This window comes from Fukomys damarensis, unplaced genomic scaffold, assembly GCF_012274545.1.
Source record: "Fukomys damarensis isolate Sample0158 unplaced genomic scaffold, DMR_v1.0_HiC HiC_scaffold_18, whole genome shotgun sequence".
NCBI classification, from domain to species: Eukaryota; Metazoa; Chordata; class Mammalia; order Rodentia; family Bathyergidae; genus Fukomys; species Fukomys damarensis.
In genome coordinates, this window is record NW_022900930.1 from 14,087,443 (window position 1) to 14,099,164 (window position 11,722).

The following is an 11,722-nucleotide window of genomic DNA, read 5'->3' on the forward strand; positions in this document are numbered from 1 at the left end:
GAAAGATGATTGTTATGTAGATTATAGATGATACATTTTCCTCCCAGACTTTTCTAGAAACTTTCTGTTATGTACTAGATTGTGCGTGTCTTGAGAAAAGGAAAACACCCAGATTTCATGCCACAGGTTATTAGATAGTGATTCCTAATTGACAGTAAATCTTAGAAACTGAACACTTCACAGTTGACCTTGTGAGTTTATGGAGATTTGGTAATGACTGGAGGAACAGCTAATCTGTTCTGTGGTTTGAGTTTAAAATTGTTCTTGCTCTGCTACTGAATGTACAGTCGGAATAAATCTATGTAGCAACTGGGAGAATCTGCACAGTATTTCTCAGACTCATAGAGTGAAGACTATTTTGACAAAAAGGTTGTGGAGTCTATAGGGCCAATATGAACCCAAGAGAAGATTTTAATCCCATTCAGAAATTACACTCAGTATCACAGACTACAGAGAAATTTAAAAAATTAATTCAAATACTCTCCCATATCATTTCAGTTATTTGGTTGATACAAAAATCAGGTGGAGATTGTTGTAATTTTTTACTGATTTTGTTTCCCATATGGTAAAAAAAATAGGAAATATATATATTTTTTTCTCTAAATATTTATACAAATAGAGATAAAGATAGATAGATATGGAAAAGGCACTCACTTCATAGGCAGAACTCATTTTCAGTCTCATTTATGTCTATAATATATGCCCCTTAACATACAATATTTCGGAGTGTACTTGAAATCATATGTCACATAGAATATTACCACAAGGCAATCACATTAATAATATTCTTTTATTGAGTGTGATAACCAAGAAGAAATAAATACCTACATGTTCAGTTAGAACGTCGGCATGCTGGTGGTTAAAACATGAATTCTCTGAAATTCAAAGCTGTACCACCCTGAAGGATCCGATCATTCTGTAAAATTGGTGGGTATGTCTCCTCTAAATTTAGAAATGCTAGTGGTGGCTTTACCATAAAGAAAGAGGCCATCTGTTTGGTTTGAGTATCTGGATTTAAAAAACAACACAACCCTAACTGAGTTGGGCTGCTCTGATACACTGACTGGGTAAGTTGAAAGGCCACAGTTCTGTGTGAAATTCAAGACAACAGGGCATTTAACCCACCGTACCTGCTCTGCTGCAGCTGCCCTGACAATGGGGTCGTCTGGTTGAAGTGTCTATGACAGATGCGGCAGCAGTCCAGAGCCTCTGGAGGGAATTCAGGGTGCAGCTCTACAAGACTTTGGAGCAAAGCTATTAGATCTCTTCTGCTTATAACAATTCTCTATTTGAAAAGATCAAGCTCCTAGCATGCTATGAGAACCCCAACCACGGGAAACCAATTCACCTGGCTACCTCAGCTGCCCATCAAATAATTTTTATCCAATTATTTTTGACTCATCACATCATAAAGCTACTTGTACACAGCAGTGCTCCATTATTATTGGGAGTGGATATACCAGATCAGACCTAAGGAGGTTTGTAAGGGCAAGAAATTGCCTTGCACAGCCGCACCCCCTTTATTCTTTTCCATGCCTCACTGCACGCCCCCAGCTGTGGAATCATAATCAGTTTTCTAATAACAGAAGAGGGATCTGTTCAGCTATTAACATCAGCAATGCACAGAGACATGTTTTGCTTAGGTATCTGTATGGTGCAGAGCAATTACCAGCTAGACGTAGTCAGCTGCTGCCTTATACACTGGGAGTGTCCTGGCAGATAGAAATCTCTCTAGTTGGCAGAGATCTGAAAAGCAAACCTGACTTCCTGCTTTATGTAGAAGAGTTCAATTCTACATGAATTTCTGGGCTGTGCCTGGTGGGCCGGCTGGTTTGCAGTTGCGAAGCCCACATTGGAAGGCTGTGGAGAGGAAAACCTGGGGCAGGAGGTGTTATGTGGCTTGATCTATAAAAGTCTGCACAGTGTGCCAGGATGATTGTGTTATATTTAAATACCTTAAAGATCATCTGCTAGGAAAGGAGGCTGTAAATAGATACCCAAGACCTGTTTGGTGGCTTTCAGTACATTTGTTTTCAAATTTCTGTTTTTTAAATGTTTTATTTTAATACAAGTAGGGATGAACAAAGAAAATGTAAAAACCATTCTATGCAAAAATAATTTTCCATGACAAAATGATTAGAGAATAACAATGTTAAATGCACTATGTATCATGGCCTAAAAATAATATAATTCCATTTGCTAATCTCTCGGCTCATTTCCTAATAATACTATACCTTGTTTTTTCTTTTGCTAAATCATTTTAAGTATTCACAACTTCCAAATTTCCAGATTTCTTGATCGTCAGTGATGAGCCTCTTTTCCAAATGGCTATCTGGGTGAGGATGGACATTTTCATGAGCTCAACAACATAGATTGTAAAACCAAATGCTAAAAGAAGAGGCTAACAGGCAAAATTGTACCATTTTTCTGTGCCTGAATGATTAAATGGATATCTTCCTTCGTGGAGAATGAGAAAGTTGTTTGTGTACAGACAGAGTTGTTCTGGACAGACTGATCATTCTTTTCTCCAACAACTTTTTCCTATGATAGTTTTTCCAGTATCACCATTTGTACATTAACAATGCCACACTATTTTTCATATACAAAACACAATATTTCTTCTAATCAAGGCATTCATGTTGTCATTCACAAAGGGTATCAGCACTTATGCCAGAGAATTCACTTGTATTAGGAAGTCCCCATCACTCAAAATTACCTGGCCCGACAGAATTATGAAATTAACAATTGATGACTGAGCTATAGTGCTTTAAGGAAGAAAAAAAAAAGAAACAATTTTATCCTGTTCCATATATTGCAACATACATCTTTAAATAGTCAACCATATAGTGGGTTATCGCCATTAAAGCTATTTATACATTATTAGATGGAGAGGAACCCTGTCTCATTGTAATATCTAATACTCTATTTTTAAGACTTTTCTTCCCATCCAGACAAATGTGGATTTAAATTCTCAGACAGGAGAGAGAGAAGGAGAGGAGGGGGAAGGAGGAAGGGGGGGGACAAATAATCACAGTAATAATCTCATTAAACTGGAAGATGAAATTGCCACATGGCCAGTTTGGATTTCCCTTCCACTCAACTAACAGTAAATGAGAGAAATATTTTCAAAGCCTTAGTGATCTATCCAAATTACCAAGTTAAAACCGATTCACTATCATGCCCAGTAGGAAAGGAGAATTAGATTGGACCTGGGGATTTTACTTGATTTCCATGTCAATGATAATGGAAAGTTAGGAGAACTTGAGATCATGTCAATAGAAACTTCAATCCTGTAGACATAAACTTTTGGGTTGAACCCACTAAATAAACCCGACCAACTAAAATAAAGAAAACAAGGAAAGAAAGCATGAAATTACAGAGAGGAAGAAATAAAAATTACTAATTTTGAACTTGTAATTAGCTAAATATCTAGGGATTGCAGTAGCTGTATCTCATGTCAAACGATTCATACCCCTTCATTTTTTTTCACTTATATGAATGATCTGATTTAGGACCCATGGAGGGGATGATTATGTTGACATCACCTTTTGACAAATGATTCCACAACAAATGAGCTCTGTGATTTCCCCTTTCTTTGTTGAGAAAGAAAGTATGTTGAGTTGCAACACGTCCAAGGTTATTCTCCAATTGTTACTTTTCCCATTGATCCAGACCCATTTTGTATGACTCTCATTTTTGTCCTGTACTGAAAGGAGTAGCCCTCTATGGACTTCATGACCTCTGCATTCCTGCTTTTAGATATCAGATTGGATTCAGGCAATGGAAAACAGCAGCAGCAGCAGCAAATTAAAGAATCAAGGAAGAATTTGGGATGTGTCTTTTCCACACACCTTCCTCGGTTCTGGTAGCTACTGCCTCCTGCATAACCGTGGGTTTACGGCAGATCCCCTCTTCTTCCTCCCAGCTCTCCCAGAAATCATCTTTCCTTTCCCATAAAGGTCTAATGGTGGAATATTTACCTGTCATTGCAAATCCCCAGGTTTTGCACACTATACTTCAAGCATGTAAGAGGCTAGGGCAGCAGGACATGAGTTTAAAACTAGCTTGAGCGACAGAGCAAATTATAGTAAAACCTGCAGCACACAGCAGTTCCTGTCTCAAAAAAATATGGTCTAACTTCCAACGGAGTGTGCTTTCTTTTTTCTGCTGAGATTCAAACTGATATGCTACACCAGAATGAGAGAATCCCTGTCAATAGCATGACTCAGATCACAAATCTTTAAGCGTTTTCTTCTAGAAATATGTATTGAATTTGGTTCCAAAAAGCTCACCTTGCAAAAGGGGGCTCGAATCAATGACTGGAGTTGTGAAGACAGTTGGTGGTCCCGATGTGTATTCCCTCCCAGAGAGATATTTACACCCACTCCCAATATCCTGGAATAGCTCTTGAAGCAAACACAAATAAATTTAAAATGTTCTAAATTGTATTATTCTTTGAAGTTATGCAGTGACAGGTTTTACATTACTACTGAACAGTTCTGATAATTTTTTTTATCCACACTAATCAGTTTAATTAAAGCTCTGTGTCTTGCATGAGATTCCTGGCTGTTCATTCTCAGTTCTCCTGTGCCTAGTGCCTTTATTGCCATGGGGAAACCAATAAATCCCAGTGAACTAAACTGTTGAGAAAGTTAAATTCAACGATTTATGCAAAACTTTCAGGATGTTGTTTTTTTCCTCTTAAAATCATCCATAGTTTGGATGATTAAATGAAAGACACTGTTAGTCTACATATTTAGCTGCCCTCTATAGACATGGACATAGCTCTGTTTACTGTATTCTCAATTCAGGCCAATGATCAAACATCTGGGAAAGACATTTCCTAGAGTTTTGCAGGCAACATCAGCCAAGGGTTTCCTATGCTGACTTTTCACCTAGTCTCTCAGGAAATGCTCTCCTCGCATTTAATCCAGTGCTGTAAAGGTCCTTAATTACAGATCGAATGCCGCTGGAGAGTTTGCCTTGCAATTTAACTATCTAACTGTTATGTGGTTTGCTGTATGATTATCCCATATTTTGTAACTTCCTTCAATGTTTTCTCATTAGGCTCCCTCATATGATTAAGCTTAATTTTCCCTCTCGTTTACCTCCTCAGATAAAATCATCATTCAAATTAAACCTTATAGCAACACATTTTAATTGAAATTTTGGTAACTAATAGTCTTAACCATTTCTGTAAAAGAAAAGCCACTTCTAACATTTTACGTTAGTCATTTTCATACTGTATCTTCATTTTATCTCTTTTTTCAAAGCAAACATTTAGCAAAGAAATCCATTACTGCAAATGAAAAGTGAATTATAATTGGGCATTGCGTATCACTGAAGTTGAACTGCCATATATATTCACAGAGTAAAGAGCTCTGAGAGGAGAAATATATTTGAAACAACAAGGGACCTATGTCAAATAACCACAGGAAAGTTGATTGCTCTGAAAGACTTCAATAAAGTATGTTAATTAAAGCCTGGGTTTGAGCCTCCTCAGCAGTTTGGTAGTTAACAAAAGCACTTCAGAACAATTTGAAGAGATTATGTATTTCATGTGAGGGAGCAATTGAAAAGTCAGCAGTACCCTAGTCATTTGAGACAGAAATGATATGTTCTAAATTGGCCTCTAAAAGGGAAGACAAGTGATCTAAAAAATAAATATAATAATGCTTATTCACTTAAATAGACTAAGCCTCTCCTGCAGTGATAGTTTCACAACAGCCAAGTTCAAAGGTAGACTTATTCTAAATTTTCTTTCCATCACTTGGTTTAGGATGGAAGGTAGAAAAATGAATTCAAGGCTATAATAAAATTGCACAGAAGGTATTACTGAGTTATAACAACAACAACAACAACAACAACAATAACAACACACCACAGTTGTCCAGTATAATTGGGAATTTCAGTTAATGAGATGGCTTAACAGTGAAACAGAGAGTAAAGAGATTTTTCTACTTGATAATTGATTTATTTTAATAATTTATGCATCCTGCTTATTATGGCTAATATAAAGTTAATTTGAAAAACTTCAATTATAAGGAAAGCCATAGGTTTCAAATTATTACCTTACAGAATGACACAACTATTTAAAGTACTACACATTATTCGGATGTGCTTGTGACAATGATGCTACTGGTTTACTATGGACAAAGCTGTACTTTTAATCACTATTTTAGTGTATTTTCCTACTTATAAAAACATTTAAATACAAAACAACTACTATTGCTGTCCTTACAAAGTGTCTCGATTGCACTATTTTCTTTTGTGCTTTGACTTAAATCTTTTATGAGTGAATCTTGTTTTGTAGCTTTCTTTGTGGAAGTTTCACACATCTTTCATTAATTAATTCCAAGGTATTTTTTTAATGTTTTCTGATGTAAATGGAATTTAAAATTTTTATTTTAAAATTATTTGTGGCTGTAATATATACAGGGCTGGGGATTTAGCTCAGCGTTTCCAACGACTGCTTGCAAGAACAAGGACCCGAATTCGATCCCTGGTACCCCCCCCAAAAAAAATTGTTGCTGCAATATATATCTACATGTATAATATAAAATATACTAAATATACTTGTTCATTTTAATTTGTACTTTGACCCTTTTCTATTTTCTGCATAATCATATTTTATGGAAATAAGGACAGTTTTTCCTCTGTTTTTTCATTTTTTCAATCATTACCCATTTTTCCCAATTTGTTGCAAGCAATATTTATAGCTGCACTCATAGCAGACTTCCTTTTCAAAAGAAGTTTTAATAAAAGCAAGAAGCATATTAAAAATACATTATGTACGATATTTAAATGCCGTGAGGATTATGAACTCGTTGCATCAGTTTCATTCATAAATCAAGCACTTTTTAATAAAACTGTGAATTAAACATAATTTTAAAACAATCTTTTAAAAGATAACTGTTGTCTACAACAGCCCGTATATGAATGAAAATGTTCTCTTTGTTTAAAAACATCAATAAAAAAAAATTAAACTAGGAGTGTATAGATTTATCTGTAGAATTTGTCTTCATTGAAGAGTTCAGTGACCTTGTCAACATTTCTCCTCGGACTATCTCTGAAAAATAAAGCAACTTCCTGTTATTGGCTTTCTTCAGAGAAGTCAAAAACTGATGGTAAGAGTGCATAATTTCTTTTAATGTCTAAAGAAAATGCCCATAAATCATGTGTTCTGATTCTGAAGCCATTCCATTTCTAAAGATCTGTGATATTTAGAGATGACATCCGCTATTGGCAATTTTAGAAATGGCATGGTCGGTGGTCCATCAAATCCCAATCCTGCTAAGCAAAATGACAAGTGCAGGAGTGAGGCATACATATACATTAACGATGGTGTAAAATATGCTGAGTATCTGGCAGCAATCATAAATGTGATTTCTAAAAAGTAAGTACAAAACATTCTAAATGAAATTAAAAGCTATTTAATTTTTCTTGAAGGAAAGTGAAAAGGGAAAAATCAAAATCAATAATGCTGTTGTAAATACCAATATACTTAAACTTTATCCAGTAAAATTTAAACTAATATGTTTCACATGCCTTGATCTTAAATAAAGCCAGCACCCGTAAGCTTTGAGAAAAAAATAATGTTATCATTCCATGCTAACTAATATTAGGCCTTATGTTTATTAAACTTCAGATTTATATAGATAGAAATGCTTCATAATTGTAAACTCTAAGACATGGATTTGACAAAAATGTGTTAAAGTCTGTCGTATTTTTCCCTAAGAGACTCTGGCTAATATTACCCCTTATATGCATCCATTTGGAGAGAAATACAAATTAAAATGTGAAGCTCAGAGAAGCTCTCTGTATGAGTGGAGATTTAGGGTGATTAGATTTGAACATACAAACAAACTTGAGATCTTCTGGCTGAGTACTCAGAGCCAGAGAGTTTAAAGTAACGGGAAACCTAAGAGTTTATCTGGGCCACCAGTTCTGTTTCACTAGAGGAGAAGAGGCCTGCCTAGGGAAATCAAGCACCTCCTGTCACCTAATAGAATGTGATTAGGTTTTTCATATCCTATTCTGTACACTTCTCATATATCTGAGAAAGCAAAGGACTTGGGCTTCTGCCCCTAGTCAGTCTTGTCTTTCAGGACCCTGACCTTTACATCTCTTCAGGACCGGAGTTACAGAGGGAATAATCTAATTGGCAAGTCCAAACGGAATATCCAGTCCTAACTGTGGCTCACTGAAAGGATATGACATCTTCCAGGATCGAAACGCCTAAAGGGATTTCTTGTCTTGCTTAAAACCAATCCCATATGAGCACACATCTTCAGGTGTTCAGAGCAGGATAAGACAGTCATCAGTTTGGAGTCTCCTCTTCCATTTACCATCCTATCTTCAATAATCAGGAGTGAGCAAAATACCAACACTTACAAAAGTTGATTTCATTAATCATCAATCTGCCCCCACATACAGCAGTGTAGCTGTCTGAAGAGACAAGAGACTTTGATCTTCCACTTTGTTTCTTCTGAGGGCTCTTTTCTAGAGACACAATAAAGCTTTCCAAATGCCCTTCCATACACCGTTTGAGAGAGGAAAAAGGAAAATGTCGCCATTTACCATGTCATTTTGGGTATGATCCCTATATATGGAAAACGTAACAGACTTAATTGGTCCTTTGGTGAGGAAACTGCAGATGTAGCATTATTTGTTGAGAGGCAGAGACCTTAAGAATGGCAGGGGCTTTAGCAAGTTGTAGGAAATCTTTTAAGTACATAATTTCATCCTTTGTTCACTTTTTTTTCTTTTCATGAGGTGATATACTTAATATGTGAATTAAGGTTCAGGACAACTTTTATCCTAATTATGGCTTCATTCATAATAATCTTAGGCAAATAATTTATTTGCAATTGTGTCTCAGTGTTAAGATTAATGATCTGACCTAACATCTTGAGTGATAAAGCAATTTATACAACTTTATGGGTGCATTTTAGGTATGCAATGCAGTTATACTCATCATTGGGATCTTGTACCTTTATATAATATATCTTGATTCTTATTTTTTCAGCATTTCCGTGCTCTCTCTTCAACCCCTCCACCTCTCTTTCCAAGGGCTTTTTTCCATTTTTTCATTTTCTCACATTAATTGCTTCCCTTCTTTCTTCCCTTTTCTCTACGCCTCCCACTTCCCGTTCCCCTTCGCACCATTCCTTTCTATTTCACATTATCTATTATGCATTTTGATCCTCGCTTACACCAGATTCTCACACCAGGGAAACTTTTTGATATTTACCTGTATGCCCTATTTATTTCACTTAAGAATATCACCTCAATGTGTATCCATTTAGCTATAAATGTCTCTAATTTCTCATTCTTTATGGCTGAGTAGTACTCCATCTTATATTAAAAAAAAAGACACATTTTCTTTATCCAGTCTCCAGTTTATGGGCAATTGGGCTGTTGCCAAGTTTTAGCCTTTACACACTGTGCCGCTATGAACATAGGTGCCCATATATCGCTGTGGTATGATTCTTTTAATTTTGGGGGGAAGACACCCACCAGGGAAATAGCTGGGTCAAAAGGGGCCTCTAACCCTAGATGTTTGAGGTATTTCCTTACTGATTTCCACAGTGGTTGTACCAATCTACACTCCCATGAACAACCCCACTAGCATTTGTTATTGGTGATTTCATGACAGTAGCCATTCTTACTGGGGTGAGGTGGAATCTCACTGCTGCTGTCAAATACTCCTCTGGAATGACCAGTGATGTGGAACATTTTTTCATATGTGTACTTACTATTTCTACTTCTTTATCTGGGAAATGTCCATTCACTTCAGGGACCCATTTTGGGATGGGATCTTTAAATTGGGGAGGTCTGATTGTTTTTAAAGCTCTTTATATTGTCTAGATAGTAGAGCTTTGTCTTAGGATCAGCTGGTAAATTTTTTTCCACATTATGGATTATCTCTTCATGCTGTCGATGGTTTCTTTTGCTGTGCAGAAGCTTTTTGATAAAAAGCTGATGGTTCTTTGTGCAAGTTCATATGCAATTGAGGTGTTTTTTTTTTCATATTTTCCCATACGAACATCTTCCAGAGTTGTACCTAACCTCTCTTCCAGCCAGTTTACTTTTTCTGTTTTGATATTTAGATCTTTTATCCATTTCAATTTTACTTTAGTGCATGATAATAGATATAGGTTTAGTTTTAATCTTTGGAAAGTTGAAACTAAATTTTTCCAGTACCATTTATTAAAAATACTATCTTTCCTCCAATGAGGGTGTTTGGTTGCTTTGTCGAAGATGAGGTGGCTGAGTGTGTCTGGAGTTTTTTCTGCATCTTCTGATGTGTTTTACTGATCCTTGGGTCTGTTTCATTGCCAGTACCATGCTTTTTTATTTTTTTTTTTAACACAGTAGCTTTGTAGTATAGTTTCAAGTTAGGGATTGTGATAACTCCTACCTTTGACTAGAATTACTTTTGCTATTCAAGTCTCATTGTTCCAATGAATTTTCGGATTGTTTTCTCAAGGTCTGTGGAGTATGCTATTGGAATTTCAATTGGGATTGCACAGAATCTGTAAAGTTTTGGAAGTATGGCCATTTTCATTATATTTGTTCTTCCTCCCCAGGAATAAGGGATGTCTTCCCCTTTGCTTGTATCCTCTTCAAACTCCCTTTTTTCAGAGTTCTATAGTTTTCAGAGTAGAGGTCTTTGATTTCTTTCATTAGGTTGACCTCTAGGTATTTCATTTTTTAAAATACTATTGTGAAGGAAGTTGTTTCTCCAGTTATTTTTTCAGTGAGTCTGTTGTCTGTGTAAGGAAAGATATTGATTTTTGTGCATTGACCTTGTATCCAGCTACACTACTGAATTTGATTATTAAGTCTAGAAGATTTTTGGTGGAGTTCTTGGGGTCTTCTATATAAAGTATCATGTCTTCTGCAATTAATAACAGTTTGACTTCTTTGTTTCCTATCTTTATTCCTTTTATTTTTTTCTCTTGTCTAATTGCTGTGGCTTACATTTCCAAAACAGGAGGAGTTGTGGAGCTTTCTGAGTGCTATATGATGAAAAGTGTCCTGGAGAACGTCACCATCCTGCAGTCTGTGAGAGACACCCAGGAACAGCAGCTATACACCACTTACATCTTTGAGGTCTCCAGCAGTGAGTGTGGGGTGCAGCACCATACTTACCACCTGGTCAGGGACTGAGGGGGTCCCCACAACTGGCCTGCCCCAAAACACCCTCCATTTTGAGAGAGCTTCAGCTCTCCATGCTTCTTGTTTGGGGAGGAGGCTGTGGTGGGAAAGGGCTGACCTCAGAGGCCCGAGTGACAGGGACTGTCCCCTAGTAGGAAGGGATGCCAGCGGCACATAAGGGATTGGGGACAGGAGTGAACAACACCCAGGTCTCCCCACTCTTCTGGATATTTTATTTCCTGTCTTCCCACGACCCCTCTTGGTGATATGTGATGTCACAAAACAAAACCTAACCCTTTCTGTGCAGAAGCAGAGCCATGTAGGCATGGAAATATATATATATATATTTTTTTTTTCTTTAATACAATGAGATATTTATACGTTGGTGTTAGGGTTGTAACTCTATCTCAGGAAGGTGCGGCCCTTGAATCCCACCCCTTTCTTGTATGTGAGCCCCGGATTGGACTGCTGCCTCTTTTTCCCTCCCAAAGCATGTGGGTTTGTGTTCTGACAGATGATAAAGTTATTTTACAAAAAAAAAAAAAAAAAAAAAAAAAAA